The following is a 19,758-nucleotide window of genomic DNA, read 5'->3' on the forward strand; positions in this document are numbered from 1 at the left end:
TATTTAACACCCTGTGTATTTATACACTGTTACAGTTTCTGAACATTCAAACATGATAGTGCGTTTTGCAACAAATATGACTCGTGGTATATCCAAACATGTGAAAAAAAAATTCAATCTAACGTCTAATGTTGAAATCTTGCAAATCCTAATTCCGATATAACTAATAAATTTTCAAATGACTATAGTCAAATATTTTCATATTATCAACTTTTACTGATATATTTTTTTATATCACATTATTGAAGCATTATAGAATTTTTAGTGTTGCTACATTTTATATGTAAATTAATGTACATATTTACAGAATAATTTTTTTGGTTCTTCCTCTTCCTTTTTCAACATATTAAAAAAATCCAATTTACCGTAGATACCTACTTGCGTTTTAATAAATATTAATATCACTAAATTTAATATAATTTTAATATAAGTAGGCGAGATTATTATTTTTTAATTGTCATTCGGTATTTTAATCAAAGTGGACAAAACATTGTTTGCATAATATTCTTATGAGATAGCACTGATAGCAGCGTAATAAATAATACAAAAGTTGACTATCCCAGAAATCTTTATATTTTTATTGTATTCCTCCATAAAATAGTCACAATAAAAATCGAATATGGTTAGACGGTTAATGAAATCGAATTCGATAGTAGGTAACAAATTACCCATAATTGGTAATTGGCCTTGTTTTCTATTATTCCTATTAAGAAAAATGCGAGTGAAAACGTTATACAATTTTACTGGCAGTTTGCACATTTTTGTGTTCACTACTGCGGAAAATTGACCAAGGAACATAATTGTTATTTTCTGCAGAGGTTTCTATTCGGCATCTTTAATTTCGTAATATGAAATCAAATCGCATTAACACCTGTTTTTGTCAATACATAAAATTGGTCGTTGAACAATTACTGTCGGTAAATTCTAACAGTAAACAAGAACTACGGTATTTTTTTTGAAAATAGCACAATAGTTACAATCACTAGCCTTGAAGAAAAGGATTACAATAGAATATTACGTGTTTTTCGTATGGTGTAAAGCAGAAGGCTAGAAAATACGAGTTCCCTACCGGATCGAAAGGAAACAGAAGGATTAAATTTAATGAGATCCTTTTTGTTTGTATATTTTTTGTTGGTTAAATTTTTATATTTCGTAGTTCCGTATACTGAAATTGTGTATTTACTACATACAGGATTTGAATAAAAAAATATATACATAACTTCGCCAAACGTTTTCATTTGGAAGATTTGGTAATGGATTTATTCATACTTTTTGTAAATCAGGAAACTTTGTTTATACATTTATGCCAAAAAACTGTCTTCTATATTGTTTTGTTATTTACAAAAAATGGTCAAAATAATAATTAATATAAAATAACAAACGAAACAAAATAAAGATATAAGAGTTTAGTGGTCTAACAAATATGGGACATTCAATTCCAAAAATGTCCTTATACAATTTGTATAACTATCTCAAAGAATAATTGAAACAAGAAACAAGTTAACATAAAGACAGATTACACAGCAAAAACAAATCGCCTCAAAGTACTACGAAAATTATATATTATTTGGACAAAAATTAGGAAAAAATCAGTTTTGAACCAAATAGTGAATTTTCTGGGAAATATACAGGTCATGGGTATACTTTAACCAATGTTCAGTGTCTCAAATAAATACTACGAAAATCATATAGGTAAGTATTTGGACACATTTTAGGAAAAAATCAGTTTTAACTCATATTTAGGTCAGTTTTCAAGCAAATAGTGAATTTCACTTTTCTCCGAAATTCATCAAAAAGATTGACTACAGGATCGTTGTTCAGCGCATCGAATTTCTTCGGAAATGATATGTGGCTCACTTGAGTTTGGATTTTTTTTGTGTTATTAAACTTGTGACGTGTGAAATATATGACAGATTTAACAAGTAAATTAGATTGAAGCATAGGTAAGCAAAAATCATACTTCTCTTGTTCCTTTCTATGAGGTACTACATTTTTAAAAATACTTATTTTCGTTACCCTTAGGAATTTTTGGAGAGACAAATTCTTACTGCGTTACACAATAGTTATATCGGAAAAAAGGGAACATGGATTTATCACAAAATTCTGTATTTATTTCTCTGTTGCAAGCTTCGTAAACCATGTTCACATCTTCAGGCAACCAAAATTTAAATGAATTTTTGAATAAATATGAAAATTTTTGCAGGTTAAAATTTAGTAAAATACTGATATTCTCAGACTTGTATAAAATCATTGAGCATAAAGGAAAACATACTTTTTTTTTAAATAAGTACGACAATAAGGTTTCTGCCATAGTGAAAGAAGAAATTAAATTAAATTTTAAAATTAGTCAAGTGGCTTGTTTTATAAATTTAATTTTACCTGGCTATAAATAGCTCACACTCACCCCGAAAGATGATCGTTCATGTCCAGTTATACTGTAAACGCTCTAACACACAAGTTGTTAACGTTTTGGAACCTGTGACAGTTTTGTAATTTCTCTTTTCTTCTCGAGTGGCAATAATTAAAAAAAGCAATAAAAAAATGTCACAAATTAATAATTACCGACAATAAAGGACTATTGTTGCAAGTAATAATTATCAATACACTTTAATTAATACGTGGGAACTTACGTAGAATGTAATCCAGTGACTGGCTATACAGGGCAGCTGAAAGAAACCAAAAGAAACACCAAAACTTTCCAGGAAGAGATTTTAATAACAATAAAAACGAAACAAACAAACAAAATAGCGACACAACGAGCTCGAAAAACATTATTAATTACTTTATTGACACGCAACATCGTACCGAGATTCAGGGAATGGGCGATCCATAGCAAAATTTGGAATAACTTTATCCATTATTAGATTAACCCGAGACTCTAAAACTAAGTAGACTGCTCAATGTGGAACCCAAGGAAAAACTGCCTTTTTCGGAGAACTCTCCTGAATTCGACACCTCGCTTCGACACGCCCATTTCTTGGGTCCAGAAGTTTCTGTTCTTATCTTATTGGTGGACTCTTGAATATCGGGACGCTTTGGTATAACTATACTATGTTAATAATTACCTAATTGACTGGACATACATTTATATAATTAATTCTGTGGTCAATTGAACTTACCAGTAACCCTAGCCTTCCTCAAGTGACTCCATGTAGCAATACGGGACGGATTAGTGAATCTCATTTAATCTATTCTTATAGCTTGGAAAATCCGCCTAAAAACCAGCTATTTGATATATCTTTCCTTTCCAATTATTATCAATTTAACAACTTATTTAAATATCTTGGAATTCCTACGTGTTCTTTCGAATGCATTTCACGCGTTATTAGAAATATCGATTTTTCTCTTTATACCAGATGCTCATAACACATGGCCCCGACGGTCTAAGTGAACTTGTTAAAAAATATTGCTAAATTTCATGAGGCTTTCCACGAAGGACGGCCTTGTGATGTGGCGACGCTAAACCTACTTGACAACTCTTAACTTTTCGATAAATTAGTGTTGACTGAAATATTTTTCTTTTTGGCCCATCTGTTCCAAGAACTAACAAATAAATTACCACGCGTTCCGGCTTTTGTTTGTTATTGCAAACAGAGTAATAGTGAACAGTTATCGATTTCCTCGTTGAGAGATATTTGTGAATGACAACACTAAATTTATCAAATCAACCACTTGATTTCCTTTTAAAGGAAGAGGATTATTTAATCAAAAAAATCATTTCTACTTTGACAGAAATAGCCAAATAAATAAGATGGTACTTTGTTAAAAATAAATGACCCTGTATTTTTGCAATTTACTAAACGTCTTCTATCTCTTAAGTGTGCTGTTTTAACTTCTCCTTTAACGTACCACTCACGTCCAATTTACTGCACATAACTTTTAAACACCCTCTTAACGTTCCCAAAAGATTGCGAGGAATTTATGGGTTAACGGCATTGACGTACCGTCTGTTATGTGGCTCTTTGAGTGTTATTAGTGGTTTTCGTTTCCAGTTTTATTTCCCTGCGAATAAAAGCCGACGTGGGCACCGTAGCGATTATTAGTCACACGTATGTGTGCCTAATTTCAAAGGCATCAGTCCGACTTATAGCGGTAAGCCACTTAAATTCGTTCGTGATCCCAACAAAACTGACCCTTCTGAAATGCAGATGGCTTCGTCCGTGATATTTGATGTTATTGGAAATGTTCCGCCGGCTGTTTATTTGCGTTCGTAAGTGTGTGTACGGTAAATAAATATTATGGACGTATATTTCACAGCAAACAAACAAGTCTGTATTTGCTAATTTAGCGGAAAGTACAGACAAAGTTTGTTAAACAGTTTTATTTGTTTGGGTACTTCACCATTTCTGAAAATCTAAAAATTAAGAAGGGGATGGATGGCTAGTGTATCGTCATTCTATTTTTATTCAAGGCTACGAAAAAAAGTTGTTTCAATTTATGTTATAACAAAAAATGTCCAGCTGACATATAATGTATGTCGAAAATGTACTTTTTATAATCTCTGTTCATTCCCCAACAAATTTTGGTACATCTTTTTTTCTACGTACTATGACAATGACAGCATGTAAAATTTTTGAAAATGCCGTAACTTGAGTTGGCTATATCCGAATTTAACAAATTGCGGATCATGGTAAAGAGCTCTTTAATTTTAGTTTTTTTATTGTAAATAACTCAAAAGTTAGTTTGTATACTTAAAACTAGGAGGTGTTTTTCACTTACAACATGCTTTTCTGATTCCTCAAAAAATTAAATAATAAAAGCGTTATTAAATTAAAAATTTACATATAATAAACAAAAACATACATAACAAAAATATTAGCAAATGAGTAGGTAACAGTTAAAACATAAAATAAATATTACCAAAGTTTTAAGAGCAACTCGTAGGCTTCTTTAGCAGCTATTGTACGCTGGACATATTTATATGACACAAATCAGATAATAAATTTAATATTATGTATAAGAAATTTTAAACCAGGGTTAGTTCTGGTAGATTGGAAATAAAATATTGGATGGGATTGATTGACCGACGCCAAAGAATTAAGCTGAAGAAGAGTATAAGGACAAATTGTATTATAGGTTGTAAAGATATCTGACAAAAATATAGTTGTTAATATGTTATTGTTAATATCTCGTGCCTGATAAATCTATGGTTTTTTATCACTTTGATAGGCATTAATTGAGAATAGTATACAGGGTGGTCCGAATTTTATGCAGGAAACTTCGATGGCTGGTAGATCTCTTTAAAATAATAGGTGTTTGCCTTATAAATATAGGTCTAGAACGGCATCGTTTTAGAGATACAGTGTGTTGAAGTTGTAAAAAAAAATTGAATTTTTGTTTATATCTCAGGAATCTATTAATCGATCTCAATGAAATTTGGTACATATAATGCATGACAGTAGGCTTTGCATTCCTTAAAATATTAACTCTAAAGGTTCAACCAGTGGTGTACAACTAGACAGGGGTCACCCTCTTTTATAAAAGTTATTATAACGGATTTAAATTCTAATGCACTAAATACGTAAAAAAGGTAACTTTAATTTTTTCCCTAAGATTCACTGTTCGTTCTCAAGTTATTCATACGAATACAATCCCCTTGTGGCAGACACTTCAAACCATAATATTACAAGAATATTTAATATACCTAAAAGTAAGTGCAATTTGTAAGCAGATCAACAAACTTCTTTCCACATCACCTGTGAGGTAGTGTTCCTAGAGTGTTTAGTTTCCCCTGGAAGCCTAATCTACTATATTCACAAATAATTTAAATCAAAATAATAATAAAAATACATTTACCAAGTAACAACAACTAAACAAAAAACAAAATAAACATTACATATTTACAACAATTGTTCAAAATGCGAACTATCCACATCATACATTTCTGACATTTTCTATTAAGGGCGCCATATTCTTTAAATAGTGTTTTCCACAAAGAAAAATAATTTCAAACATTTAATAACTGAATAATGTAAAGCTTATCAAATAATAGGAATGTTATGTCATACCATCTGGGTATTTTCAAAGACGCCGCAGTAAAACGAATAAACAGGTGCAAAAACGATCAAACCGTCAAGGTTTTAGGTACTGCAATCTACGAAAATACTAACTTTTTTATATACAATTCCACATGTAAATATTCTTATAACATTTACTTCCTTAGTCTTACATATAAAATTGTTTACTTTCATTTATAAGTACGTGAAAATAATTCTTAAAATGTGGGGTTAGAATAACAGCAAACGCTTTTTTTTAGTTATTATTTTATTTGAGTAAATTTAAATAGTAACAATGAATAAACAGAATATCAAGGATTGTATTTTTGTGCTTACTTTTGTTCTACACGTTTTACTTTTCAAGATTTCAGTACCTAAAAACTCCAGAAATTTGACTATTTTTCGGCCAGGGATATGGCCACCTTAATGGAACTACCTAATTGAAGCTAATATCATGTGGTGGTTTTCATTTAATTCATTACACCCGTCTTCTATTCTCTACAGTAGTTTTGTGATCTTGTATTTATTGGAGTAAACTTTACTTTTCAGATAGGTAACCCCAAACATTTCTATGTGACTTCTGCCCAGGGGGTTTAGATCAGGCGATCTGACTGGCCAAGACACTGGATCCTCTGCACCATTATGATTGACTTCAACCCCATATAATTTTCATTAAGCCATGTATTATTCTCATAAAATACTCAGGAGCACGATTAATTTATATCCAGTTATTTTGTTGTATATTTAATGGAACATCCTCTGATAATTCAAATAGATGATTTTCTAGAAAGTTTAGAAATGGCTGGGAATTTAGATGGGGTGGCACGAAGAAAGGTCCGAATTATTTTAAGTCACACTTTCACAGAAAATTCGTGTTGAAAAGATCTTGTCCGAATTTCATGAGGATTTTCTTGTGACCAAATATTGTGAAAAGTCATTAGGTATTTCTAGTAAGAATTCTGGATTACGTTGTGACTTTAACAACCACTAACAAAAATTCAGGCGTCTCTCTGCATCTCCCGGAAGTAAATTTTGCACAGGATGTAAATGGTACGGATTTCTACCATCCTTATGTAGAACTTTTCAAATTTTCGATTTACTCATCCCAAGTTGCCGAGACATTCTTCGTGTACTTAGCCGGAGATCGTCGTCAAATGATCTTAAAATTAAATATCTGTGCCTTTCATTGCGTCGTCGTGATTTTCCAAATATCATTTTAATCCAAAAAGATGAAAGCGACGAGTGTAAAGAATTTTGTTGATGTGCTTACAAATTGCACTTGCTTTTAAACACAAACATAAATATTCTTGTAATATTATGGTTAGAAGTGTCTGCCACAAGGGGATTGTATTGGTATGAATAACTTGAGAACGGTGAACTTTATGGAAAAAATTCAAGTTACCTTTTTATGTATTTTGTGCAATAGATTATAAATCCGTTACAATAGCTTGTAAAAAATACAGTGGCGTAGGTTTTTTATGTCCAGTTGTACACCACTGGTTGAACCTTTAGAGCTCATATTTTAGGGAATACAAGGCCTACTATCATATATTATCTGTTCTAAATTTTTTTGTGATCGGTTAATAGATTCCGGAGATATAAACATTACAGAATTTATTTTGATATTTTGTCACCTGTGAAAAACATTAATTAAACAAACCCGCACACTATAAACACAATCAATCAGGTTCATTCAATTTTTATTTTATTTTAATTTTTTTAATTTCATCTCCTTCTGACACTCAAGCTTTTGATTTTCAAAAAGAATGTATGTACAGGATTGTTCATATAACAGTGCACCTGGCTTTTTTAATATTTAAAAAATATGGTATAATCGAAGTCGTAAGAAATGTTCATATGATTTTATATAACGATTGCATGAATGTTGCATATCGGATATTTCCATTAAACCGATTTTTCAGGATGATAATAGTGTAAGGTAGATCTAACTCTAATAATATGGAAATTATTGCCACCAGAGTACGCCAATCAAAGCATCGTAAGAATATTTTGTAAAACTTTGGTCAAGATAATTTTTTTGTAAGTCGAAAGTATATTATTATATGAATATCCCTGTAGAAGGTCATTAACAGCAATCCTTGATATTACTTAAATCTTTCGTAATGTTAAGATAAATAAATACACATCTTTCTCGATATCTTGGAATGTCTCTATTTCTATTCTATTTTAGCTTCTATCGAAGAGAAATCTTCGCGTATTCCACTCAACTGTTCAGATCGTCTATTTTATCCCTTGTTTTTTACCGGTTTCAAAATTTTTCCCTATTCTAGTAATTTTTATTTTTTCTCTTATCTAAACCATTGAATAATCTTTTTTTGTGCTATTTAATTGTAGGTGCCCGTAATTTTTTGCGATCTTGTTTTCCTATTTTCTTTGTCAATTTCAGAACTGTTATTCTGTCCAACATTTCGATTTCATTCGCTTAGTAGGTACGTTTTTGATTGACGTACATTAATTTTCGAGGAGGAATATTATAAGTTTTAGCGATATTTTTGGGACTTTTTGCACACAGTATGACATCCCAATCTATTACATATATTGTTATATTATAAAACGGAAAATGTATGTGTGAATGTATTGCAAAAACATCACGCAACGCTACATATTTGCATATCGTTAATAGACTAAATCATCGGCTATTTTTAATGAATGCATTTCATTTATTTTCCTTTGTACAGTAACCTACTTAAATTTATATAAGTATTACGTTTTGAAATCTTGAGATGAAAATTTTTTTTGAGCATCACACGCAATCAAAAGAAATAATGCAAGTGCAAATATTTTACAATTTTGTTTTTCAAAACTTTTTGGCATAATCAATGCCAGAATCATTTATCGGCTTCAATTTGGTTTTTTATATTTTCTGTACGATTATTTCTCATTGAGATATCGGCTATTGAGTGAAAAATCAACTTTTTTTTCCATCATCGATATCTGATGATCTATAGTACAGCTAATGGAAGGTGGGTTTTAGAAATCTGAATCAATCATCTTTAAGGGAAAAAAATTTGGAAATTTTTCTGCTTCTTTAATTTTTTTTTCGCCGAGTTTATTTACACAAATTTTGAGAGCATCTTTTATTTTTAACGTTTAAACACACTCACATAGAACTTTACATTTTACTCGGTGTGCAGAAATAAATGTAATTAATTCTACGCTTTCTTCTGCAGCTCGGTAATCATTTTAACCAGTGCTAATTTTGTTGAGAATGTATTCAAAATTACACTTATTAAAAATGAAGAAAATATTATTACGAGAAGAATAAAGACTTAATGATACTCTTTTCTCATCATGCATATTTAAATGTAAATATTTACATAAGATTTTATAAGTGTGTTTGCTGTGGTATTTAGATGGTTAGATAAATAATTTTGCTTTGTCTCGTAAAATTATTAAGGTTGGAACCCGTTGATGTACTCGTAATACGAACAAAAATAGTGACCAATTATTTATACAATTACAATATTTACCCACGTGGGATGAAATGGACAATACACATTTTACAGGCATAAACTTCGATTTGATTGGTGAGTTATAATAATAACAAACAGAGTTTTGCAGGTTAAATGCTCACTGCTAATCATTGTATAGGCCTTCAATACGACCAGATTAAGTACTGTGAAAATATTCTGAAAACAAAATCAGTGGTTTTTCTAGTTTTAACATATTAATATTGTGGAAAACACTACTCCACAGACTAATACCCCCAACAGCAATGAATTATATCCGCAATATTTAGTAAATACTCAGTAGAACCACCAGACAAGTATCGGTTTCGAACTTACTAGTTCTCGTCAGTATGCCAAAGATAGGTTTGTATAAGATATAAGATATATAAAGTGCCTTACTTCTTAAATGGTCATTGCTACTAGGGTTCTATTTGTCTTTTCAGAGACAAAAAAGGAGGAATTCTATATAAAATATTCGCAAACTAATTCTGAACAGGCTTTATTTAATTTAGATAAAATATACTTAACGGTTGAACAATTTCTAGGTTAGTAGCCGGTTTAGACATTTACAGAAACATATTGTCCTCTTCTTCAGTTGTTGAGTTTCAGAATTTCATCTGAAAAATAGATCGATATGTATTTCAAAACGTCAATAAACTTCGACGTGGCACCTAGCCCGAAAATTGTTCAGGATAACTACCACGGAAGTCTACAAACCAAAATTTATACTTCATATTACTAGAGCAAAAATATAAAAAAAATCATATACAAAATAAAACTAAATGTATAAATGACATAAACAACAAAAGAAAACTTAAATGAAAAACTCTCATATACAGTGTGTTGGGTGATATTCTGGTTAAAAAATGTATTATAAAATTGTTGCCGGTAGGGTTTTGTTATCGTGTTATCAGAATTCAGTTTCTATGTGTGAACAATGTTTAACTTTAACAAGCCATAAAATAAATTATAAAAAAGGTATATCATGAGTGATGTGACGGAACAAAACATTAGTAAGAATGTTCAAGTAATTTCTTTCTTTAAATGCAATTGTTTTATAAATAATACATTATTTTATTATAGTAACAATAATTTATTTACAAAAGTGACCATATTATTAACTTCAAAGAACAATAAAAATAATAAAATAATTATAACAAATGTTCAGAATACCACGATTGGCAACACAAAATAAGCAAATCGTGTATGATTGTGTGTTTTAGCTATTTTGAATGTATTCGACTGCATTAATTGTTCAATTTTTAAATGCCCCCATATAAAATAATCCACAGGATTCAAGTCAGGTGAACTCGTAGATCATAGTATTTGACCAAGTCTAACGATCCATTTCTCATTAACCAAATGACGATATTACTCCCAACATACGACGGTGCATACCAAATACGATTGTAAAGTCAGGAGGAATCTTTCAGCAACTCTCTTAAAAATTAAGTCTGCCCCAGCATCCAAGCGATTATCACTTACATGAATCGGAAGTAGTTGTCCCTTAAAGAATTCCCTCCACACATTATTAATATTAATATAGAATCTTTTGCTGAAAACTACGTCTTTTTAAATTATTCGTCAGTTGTTCCTCATAGGTCATACTGATGAGAACTAATAATTTCGAAACCAGTATATATCTGGTGGTTCTACTGACGAATGATTTTAGCTTCTTACTACATTTATTGTTGGTATAATTAAGGGCTGGTTGAGACTTTTAGTCCGCAGAGTGGTTGCTTCCGACACCATTTTGTTTTTGTAATTTCTCATCCAAAATTTACATTCGAATCATAGATATGAAATTTTACAAGAATTCGTGTTAATATGAGAAATTCAAATCCCGTAAGCACATAATTTCTAGTTTTCAAATTAAAACTTCCTTAGTTTTAGTATTTCGTGATTATATGTATAACAGAAGGTCTCTAAGCATTCCGAAATGAGTTTTCAAATAAGTCTAAATCATACTTTCTGCCATAATAACAAACTGCAGTTTCAGGCCAAAATAAGAAGTGGTAAATCGTGTTATTAATTTGTAATAATTATAAGTAAGTGAATATAAAAAATTAATAAGGCGGAAGATTCGAAAGTACGTGTAATGCAAGCTATTCAAATTCAGCCGTTAGCAAATCAAACTTACCGTTTCGCAAATAAAACTCTACGAAAAAAGCGGTAAACAAAAATTTGGATCAAACCTTGATGCCAAGAATAAGCTTCTGGTACATGCTGGTAAAATAAGTAAATTTTAATTGTTTTTAATGTCACCTGTTACTCTAGAAATATTTTAAATACATACGTGCTGAAACGGCGAATATTATCGACTAAGAAAAATAGGACAGTTTTTAAAATTTCTTACATTTGATAACAACTTATCTTAGTTTTTTTTTGGTCAGTATTTTCGGACTTTACATAAGTTTTTCGCTATAATCAGGCATAATTCTATTTTCTCTAACCCCTGGAAGGAAACTGTTAATGTCGAATCACTATCTATATTGGATTGGATCTCAAGATGTTACGGCGGATAGGAACCGCGTGAAGTTGATTGGTTTTAACCGAGAGAAGATTTATCTCTGCTTTCAGCACCTCAAATCAATATTTCATAGGACACACTGAAATCATGTAGAAGTAAACATATTTTCCTCTGAGAGCAAGGCAGATGTCGACCCGAGCTGTGTGTTGGAGATAATATTAATCTTTTTTTTATAAGGAAATCTAAAAACCTTTCTAGGGTGTGGGTAGAATGTGTGCAGATGCACGTTGATGCGGAAATAACTAATACAGTCACGTGTGCGACATAATATTAAGATGTAACATCTGTAAATCTGTAACAAGTATTTTTTCTAAGATGATTGAATTAGGTCTCTAGGAATGTATAGCAAAATATTTAATAGGACTTTAGGTACAGTCCGTACAATAATTGTTGAGATAGAATTCCAAGAAAAAAATAAGCCAATAAAGTTCTGTTATCGGAACTACTGTAACAATATACCGCGGCAAGAGCGTGCCTTGAAATTTTCTGGTTATTTTCATAATAGAAAATGTAAAGTACATATAATAAAGTAGATTTTTTGGATTAGAATGTGTTTTTATTTCTTTTACAGTACAGTGGAGTACGAATCATAAATGAACTAGAAAATAATACAATTATAAACACGCTGGTACAAAAAAAAAGAAATAAACTAAGAAACATGTATTTAAATAACCTACTACTGTCCCTAATCTGATAGTATATATTCCCTTGCGTTTTTTTTTTGGGGGAACTAAATTTTAATTCACTTTCATTGTTTAGAACTTGTAGGTTGACATTTCACTTAAGATGCTCCCTACAATGGCTAAAGATACTTCCGTAGCAGCTACAACACGATTTTTTAATTGTATTTTATTTTCACTTGGAAAAAATGTCTTAAAATAATTAAACACGTTAAACAAGATACTCTTCGACAGGGAATTAAATCCCTTTCTTTTATTTTTCACCTCCATTGATTTATTTTAATAAGAAATTATACTGAAAATGCACAGGACGATACACTTACGCCTTTGTAACTCCAAAACTCAGTGTGCACTGCAAGCTGCTACGGTGAACGCTACGTCGCTAATGTCTTTCTACCTCGGATGTCAAATGCAGTTAATTATAAGAAAGTGGCGCAGGGGCCTTCTTGGAATTCTATCTCAACAAATATTGTACGAACTGTACTAACAAATTTCGAACGAAACGCATAAATGTAATTTAAACAGTAAATTTCGTAAAAACATCACCAATTTATAAAATATTCTATGTTAATAAAAATTAAAATATGGTAATCTCAAAATTTACAGGAAAATGTGCAACATTCAACTTCATACGAAAAAAGTTTCTATAAAATATGAGTTGGGAAGTATTTATTTTCGAGATAGTGTTTATATTGAAATTCCTGAAATTGGTTTTTTAAATATACCTATCCAAAATGTCTTTACTATATTATATTTACACAGGTATTTAATTTTTTATCTTTTATAAAAAAAAATAACAATTGTGCCTCATCTTAGTACACTTTTTTATTTACGTACGAGAACTAAATTTTTTTTTTAATGAAAACGTCTCTTGCCTTGTGGATTTAAAACTGACCATTTTCGAGTACAATTAATGAGATTAGAAAAACAAAATTTGATTACTTGGTTTTTCATTAGTTAACAATTAAGAACAATCTGCGTTTGTGAAAAAAAATAAAAGCTCATTTCTTAAATTCGATAAAAAAAACGCCATACCAAGAAATATGGGACAAAAATTGTACATAAGCTCCCTGTTTTACCCGCTCTCAAATCATTTTAATTCATAGCTTTCGTTTTGAGAAGTACAAGTGAAATTAATATCTGTATAATATATTATGAATATATTCAAAAAATCATTAGGGAGATATTTCAATTACGGAAACTAAGATCCATGTTTATGGAAATCTTTTTCTTATTTTGAAAAGTCTTATAGATATTTTTCGTTCGATGTATGTACCTGTTATTTTAAACATATTGTTTAAAGTTACTCATTTGTGGCACAATTTTAATTTTTTCCCCTGTTTAATGGCTATTTTGAAACCCGTGACAATTTATTAAATAAACCTTTGCGCCAAAAGAATAAGTCGAGGATGATTTTTTATTAAATTGTTTTAACCATAACCAAAAATAAAATGCAAAATGAACATCATTTCAAAAAATCGATCTTGTTCCGATAACAAAGGTAGTGCTGACGTTTCCTTTTTAATTAGGTTTGACAGTTTAAACTTGTTTATCTGCTTCCATAAATAGAGATATACAGGGTGCCCCGTAATGAATTATTTACAGAGTTATTTGTGACGTCATAATAATGTGATCTGACCAAACTTACCTTAGTCCAAAAGTTGATAGTAACCGAGTTACAGGGTGTCAAAATCAAAATTTTATTTTCAATTTTTTTAAATAACCTTCGAGATAATTGATGTATTTAAATGAAATTTGGTATCCCGGTGTTTTTTGACATGAAAAATTCAAATTTTATCATAATTTTGGCATACATTCTAAAGGGCGCCACTTATGCCGCCTCAGAAATTTTATAGTTCATAAATTTTTGCTACACACTGTATCTTATTTTCTGAGAGTAACATCTCTTTTTCTATCACTTTTACATAAAAGAGCTATACTTTCTTGATGTCGCTAGAAATTACCGTTCTCGAAATATTTGCATTTAAAGGATTCAGTATGATTTAAATACACTTTATCAAAGTAGTCCTGCAAATAAAAAGGATTCTAGTTTGCCGAGTTGTAGCATCTTTCACGTTTAATAAAATAATTAATTTTCTTTTAACGGTATTATTTTCCTTCTCCAAAATTTTTAATGAATCCCACTGAATTATTTGACTGTTTTTCCAAGAATGTTCGCAAATTCTTTATTTCTCTATTTTTAAAGTAATATTTTTGTTCGTTTGATCTAATATTTATAGATCGAGGGTTTCTCCAACATAATCATTAATAATTTTATCTGTGAAAAAATTGAGAAATTTCAAATTATCTGAACGTCGACAAACGTGTTTTATAATTGTTTTTTCTTTTTATAAGAAACTTCGCATGCCTACAAATTCACATGAACACATTCAGTTTTCCCACTAACTCTTCTAAACACTTCAAACACAGCCATGATGTTTGTATGGTTTCCAAGACAGACTTGTATACAATGAGGGCTTGATTCCTTTAGGGACAATTTGTTTGAGAAACATGTTTGGAGAGGTTTACTTAAAATGAAGGAAGTGGAAGGATTGGTTGTTGGGGGAAGTAATTCACTGAAAATAAACTAGAGACATATACGAGTACAGTATGCGTCAAACAGGAGCCAGAGGAATAGAGCTTAAAATTAGCTAGAATCAACCAACTGTAGTATCTGTTAATACAATAATTCGAGATTAACTATTTAAAAATAATTAAATATTTATTGCATAAAAATATGTAAAGGAATTGATATTAGATTTATAAAGCATGTCATATTTTTCTAACGACTAGAGAAAAATGTAAGAAGACCAGAATTAAATTAAATACAATTTTGGTTGTTTTCCCTGTATGCCGATTTTAATTTTATCACGTTGGTATTTAATTTGTTTATGCATTTTCGGACAATTGGTAATTGCAATAATTACAATTCAGAAAAACTTATTTAAGAGGTTGTACCTGGTTGGGTTGATGGAAAAATATCGATTTCTTTATTGCATATTTTTTGAGCACATTATTTCAAGGACGTTTCCACAAAATTTCAGAAAAACAGTAACATGCGTTCAAAATTTATAGGTATTTAGAGAATACTACCTCGAATGATGAGTAATCGCGCGTAGTTAACGCACCTCAAACAATGATTTTTTTGTTAAAATTGTAACATGTTTTAAATTAAAATTTTCACAAATCATTCCTTCAGGTCATTCACAAGGCTATACACTAATATAATCTCCTGGTGTCCTAATTAACATAAGCGAGTCTAGTGTTATCATGGCCACCATGAAAGTGATGCGAAAAATTATTCCATTAAAAGCTCTTCAGTGATAAGCCGGTTAAATAAATAACCGATCAAAAAAATTTTATGAAAATTAGATAGCTTTTCCGAGCCCAATCAGCTATAAATCCTTGAGTATAGAGTTGGAAGATCTTGCAATTACTAAATACAGCGTTTTTATCACATTCTTTTGTGTGTATACAGGGTGTTTCGGTCATAATGTAATTAATTTTAACCACGTATTCAGAAGACAGAAAATCGAAAAACCTTTTAAAAAAATTACCCCGTAACTCCCGTTAACTCGGCGCTCCACTTAGTAATAGCTAACACGCCGCGCAAGCCGGCGGAATACACAGCAATCGGACGTTGTAGTGTAGCGAAACAGCTGATTTCCTAGTAGTCGTCTCGTCCAGTTTTGCAATTATTGCTTTCAAAATCAAAGTGCAACGGATCTCAACTTTATTAAGACTTTATGAACGAATGAGTGAGTGTTCGTAGCCGTATTTGTCAAATTAAGTAAGTAGGTACCATACAATTCTGAAAAGTAATAACTTACACAATAAGGTATACGTACTACAAACCGAATAATTAGCTACTTGAACATAAATATTAAAAATTCATATTCAATTATAAAACAGAAAAACTAATTATTAATTGCTTATTCGTATTCTACCTACTCATTTTTCCCTGAAAATTAATGACATTTTGACTGAAACACCCTGTATATATTTTTTGAGTATATTAAAATAATTATGTAAGCGATGCCAACGACAATAGATGATTTAAAAAAACAGGAACTGTACCCCTTTTACCAGCACGTGCTCTTAAGGTTTTACCTTAAAAACGTGATCATTGTCGTCATAGCACTATGTCGTCCTCAGTTTACTGACGTTAATTTTCACGTTGAAAGTTGTAGTATCTCTTCAGGGCACTCACGTTGAAACTAAGTTACTCCCAAATTATATCGTAAAATTATTCAAATTTCATGTAACGCAATGCAATGATGATCAAGAAAGTGATCTTACTTTTTATATGAAAAAAAGAAAAGAATTTTATTTATGAAATAATTTTTCGTAATTGTTGTACAAGGTATTTCTGAAACAAGCGAATTCCTTCAAAAAGAGTAATAGAAAAAGTATTTTAAGAAATCAGTTTCACATGAACTCGAAATAGAGATTTTTGAGATATATCAGGATGTTTGATGTAAACTGATGAAACTTTCTCCCCTATTTATCTAAGAAATCCGCTAAGTTGTCAAGTGTCAAGTTTAAGTGGTGGAGATACAAGAGGTCCCTACCACTCATAATTTCGATACCAGTGAGTATTCTACAAATTGGATTTTATAGAAATTTCATTGATAATAAAAAACGTTGCAGAATTCTTATTGGCTTCGAAGTTTTGAGATTTCAAGTGCAACCAACGCATCGTATCTCCACTACCTACTGGTTGACTTATTTATAAAACGACTTGGCGGATTTTTTCTTCTATTTAAATAAATCAGTGGCCCAAATCTCATCAATCTAGATCATATATTTCAGAAAATGTGATGTTTTTTTTATAATTTTCACATATTGTATCTAGAAAATAAAACGAGGTAAGACCCAGGTTCGTGTGAAGCTTTTTAATATTTCTCTTTTTCTATTATTCCTGTGAAGGTACCCACTTATTTCAGAAGCACATTGTGCAGTATATAATCCGGATTTATGAAAATTAAATTCATTTTGATAATCGCTTCGTTAAAAAAGTTGTATGTATTTTGTATTTAGTTGTATGTAAGTTGGATGTATTTTAAATTAATTTTTTTAATAATCTGCTTAACACGACAGGGAAAGGATTTTACATTTATACATATTTTAATAATTTTTTACTCTATATGCGTATGTACAACTATTTGCTAATTTAAGGCTAGGTAAATATGAATATCTAAATAATAAACATAATAAAATTATACATTTAAATGTTGTGCAAACGTATTTTAAGCAAGTAGACTATTTAAAAATTAATGTACCATTTAACCGCTATCTATATAAAAAAACTCTTACAAAAAAGCGTTGCTGTTTCTGAAATAGGTAAACGGAAAACTTGATACATCATATTTCAAAACTTTCTATGACCAACAAACAAAAATGTAAATAACTGTAAATTTTATTACAATAAATCTGAATCTCTTAGTAGTTGGTGATTTTATTCAAAACTCTTCTAAAATATAATTAAACTCGGCTTTATAAAAATGAGATGTCCAAAGATAAGTTTATGAAAAAAATCTTATATATTTTTCGAAAAATTATTTTTTATATTTCATATGAATTCATTTGATATCACTATGCGAAACCTCGTTATTAACATCTTAAAAACATTGTACAACTATTATTGATAATTTCTCTATACAGGGTGTTTTGGAAATGGTGTTATAAATTTATAAGGCAAAATGCTTCATTTCTGAGATACACGTTGTAAAATGATGCCTGCAGTCTCACAAAGTGATACTAATAGAAATTAAAGCAGATATCGAAAATCTATGTCTGCATAAGTAAGTGAGATATACAGGGTGTCCCGGTACTTGATACAAAAATCGAGTACAGATAGATGAGGTTAAAGTAATATCAGTTCTTCATATATATTTTCATACGGGCCTTCGTTAACAAGTTACGGGCCCTCAAAAAGTTATTTTTATATACAGTCTCTAAATCATTAACTTAAGTATGATACAAATTTGGTGATCAATCAATAACACATGCGTACAGCTTGTTTTTGATGTTGTAATTGAAACTTTATTATGCCCAGGACGCCAGGGGCGGACCGTGCCCTATGGTTGACAACCCAGAATCTTTGCATAGATCGCAATCTGCTTGTATCAAAAATAAGTTCCTTGAAGAATTTACCAACGATAATACCCTCTTGGTTCAACTTGGTAAAATTAACAGTTTAGGAAATATTTGTGATTTTATGTCACTGTGCACATCGAGCGGAGCCTCCACCATTTTTTGTTTTTAATTTTACTTAATTACTATGTTGGAAGCATACATATTTTTAAAATAATAGTCAAGGAAATGTTACTGTCTGCTAATGTAATTTTCATTAACAAAATTTGATTGACACACTTTACACATAACACAAAATAGAAAAACAAACAAGTTAAAAAAAATATTTAAAAGAAAGAAAACCATCAAAATACATTATCAATATGGACACCTTCCACCTCCACACACATCCAAGGTTACGAATGTTATTTGTTTGTACACGGAAAAGGGTAATAATTTAATAGGTCCATACATTTTTTGAGGAACGTCTGAATGGACATCGATATTTAGAGTTTTTGCAAAATAACTTGCAGCTACCTACTATTAGACGATGTTCGATTAGACACCCGAAGCAACGTTTGCTTCATGCACGATAGGGCTCCTCCCCATTTCAATATTGATGTACAAAATTATTTATCTGTTGTGTTAATAAATGGATTGGGAGAGGAGGCCCAATTTCATGGCCACCACGTTCACCAGACTTTAACCCGATGGACTTCTTCCGTCGGGAGGTTTAGTGTACGCAAACCCAGTACAGACAAGAGATGAATTGCTACAAAGAATTAATTTCCACTGTGATAATATTAGACATACCTCAAAAATGCTTTTTCCTGTACAAACAAATAATATTCGTAAACTTAGGGAGTGTGTGGAGGTGGAAAGTGCCCATACTGAAAATGTATTTTGATAGTTTTCTTTCTTTTAAATTATTTTTTAACTTACTTTAACTTATTCTTGTTTTGTTTTCCTACTTTTTGTTATGTCTAAAGTGTATTTGTCAAATGTTG

The sequence above is a fragment of the Anoplophora glabripennis genome, unplaced genomic scaffold (assembly GCF_000390285.2).
Source record: "Anoplophora glabripennis isolate ALB-LARVAE unplaced genomic scaffold, Agla_2.0 scaffold214, whole genome shotgun sequence".
Lineage (NCBI taxonomy): Eukaryota > Metazoa > Arthropoda > Insecta > Coleoptera > Cerambycidae > Anoplophora > Anoplophora glabripennis.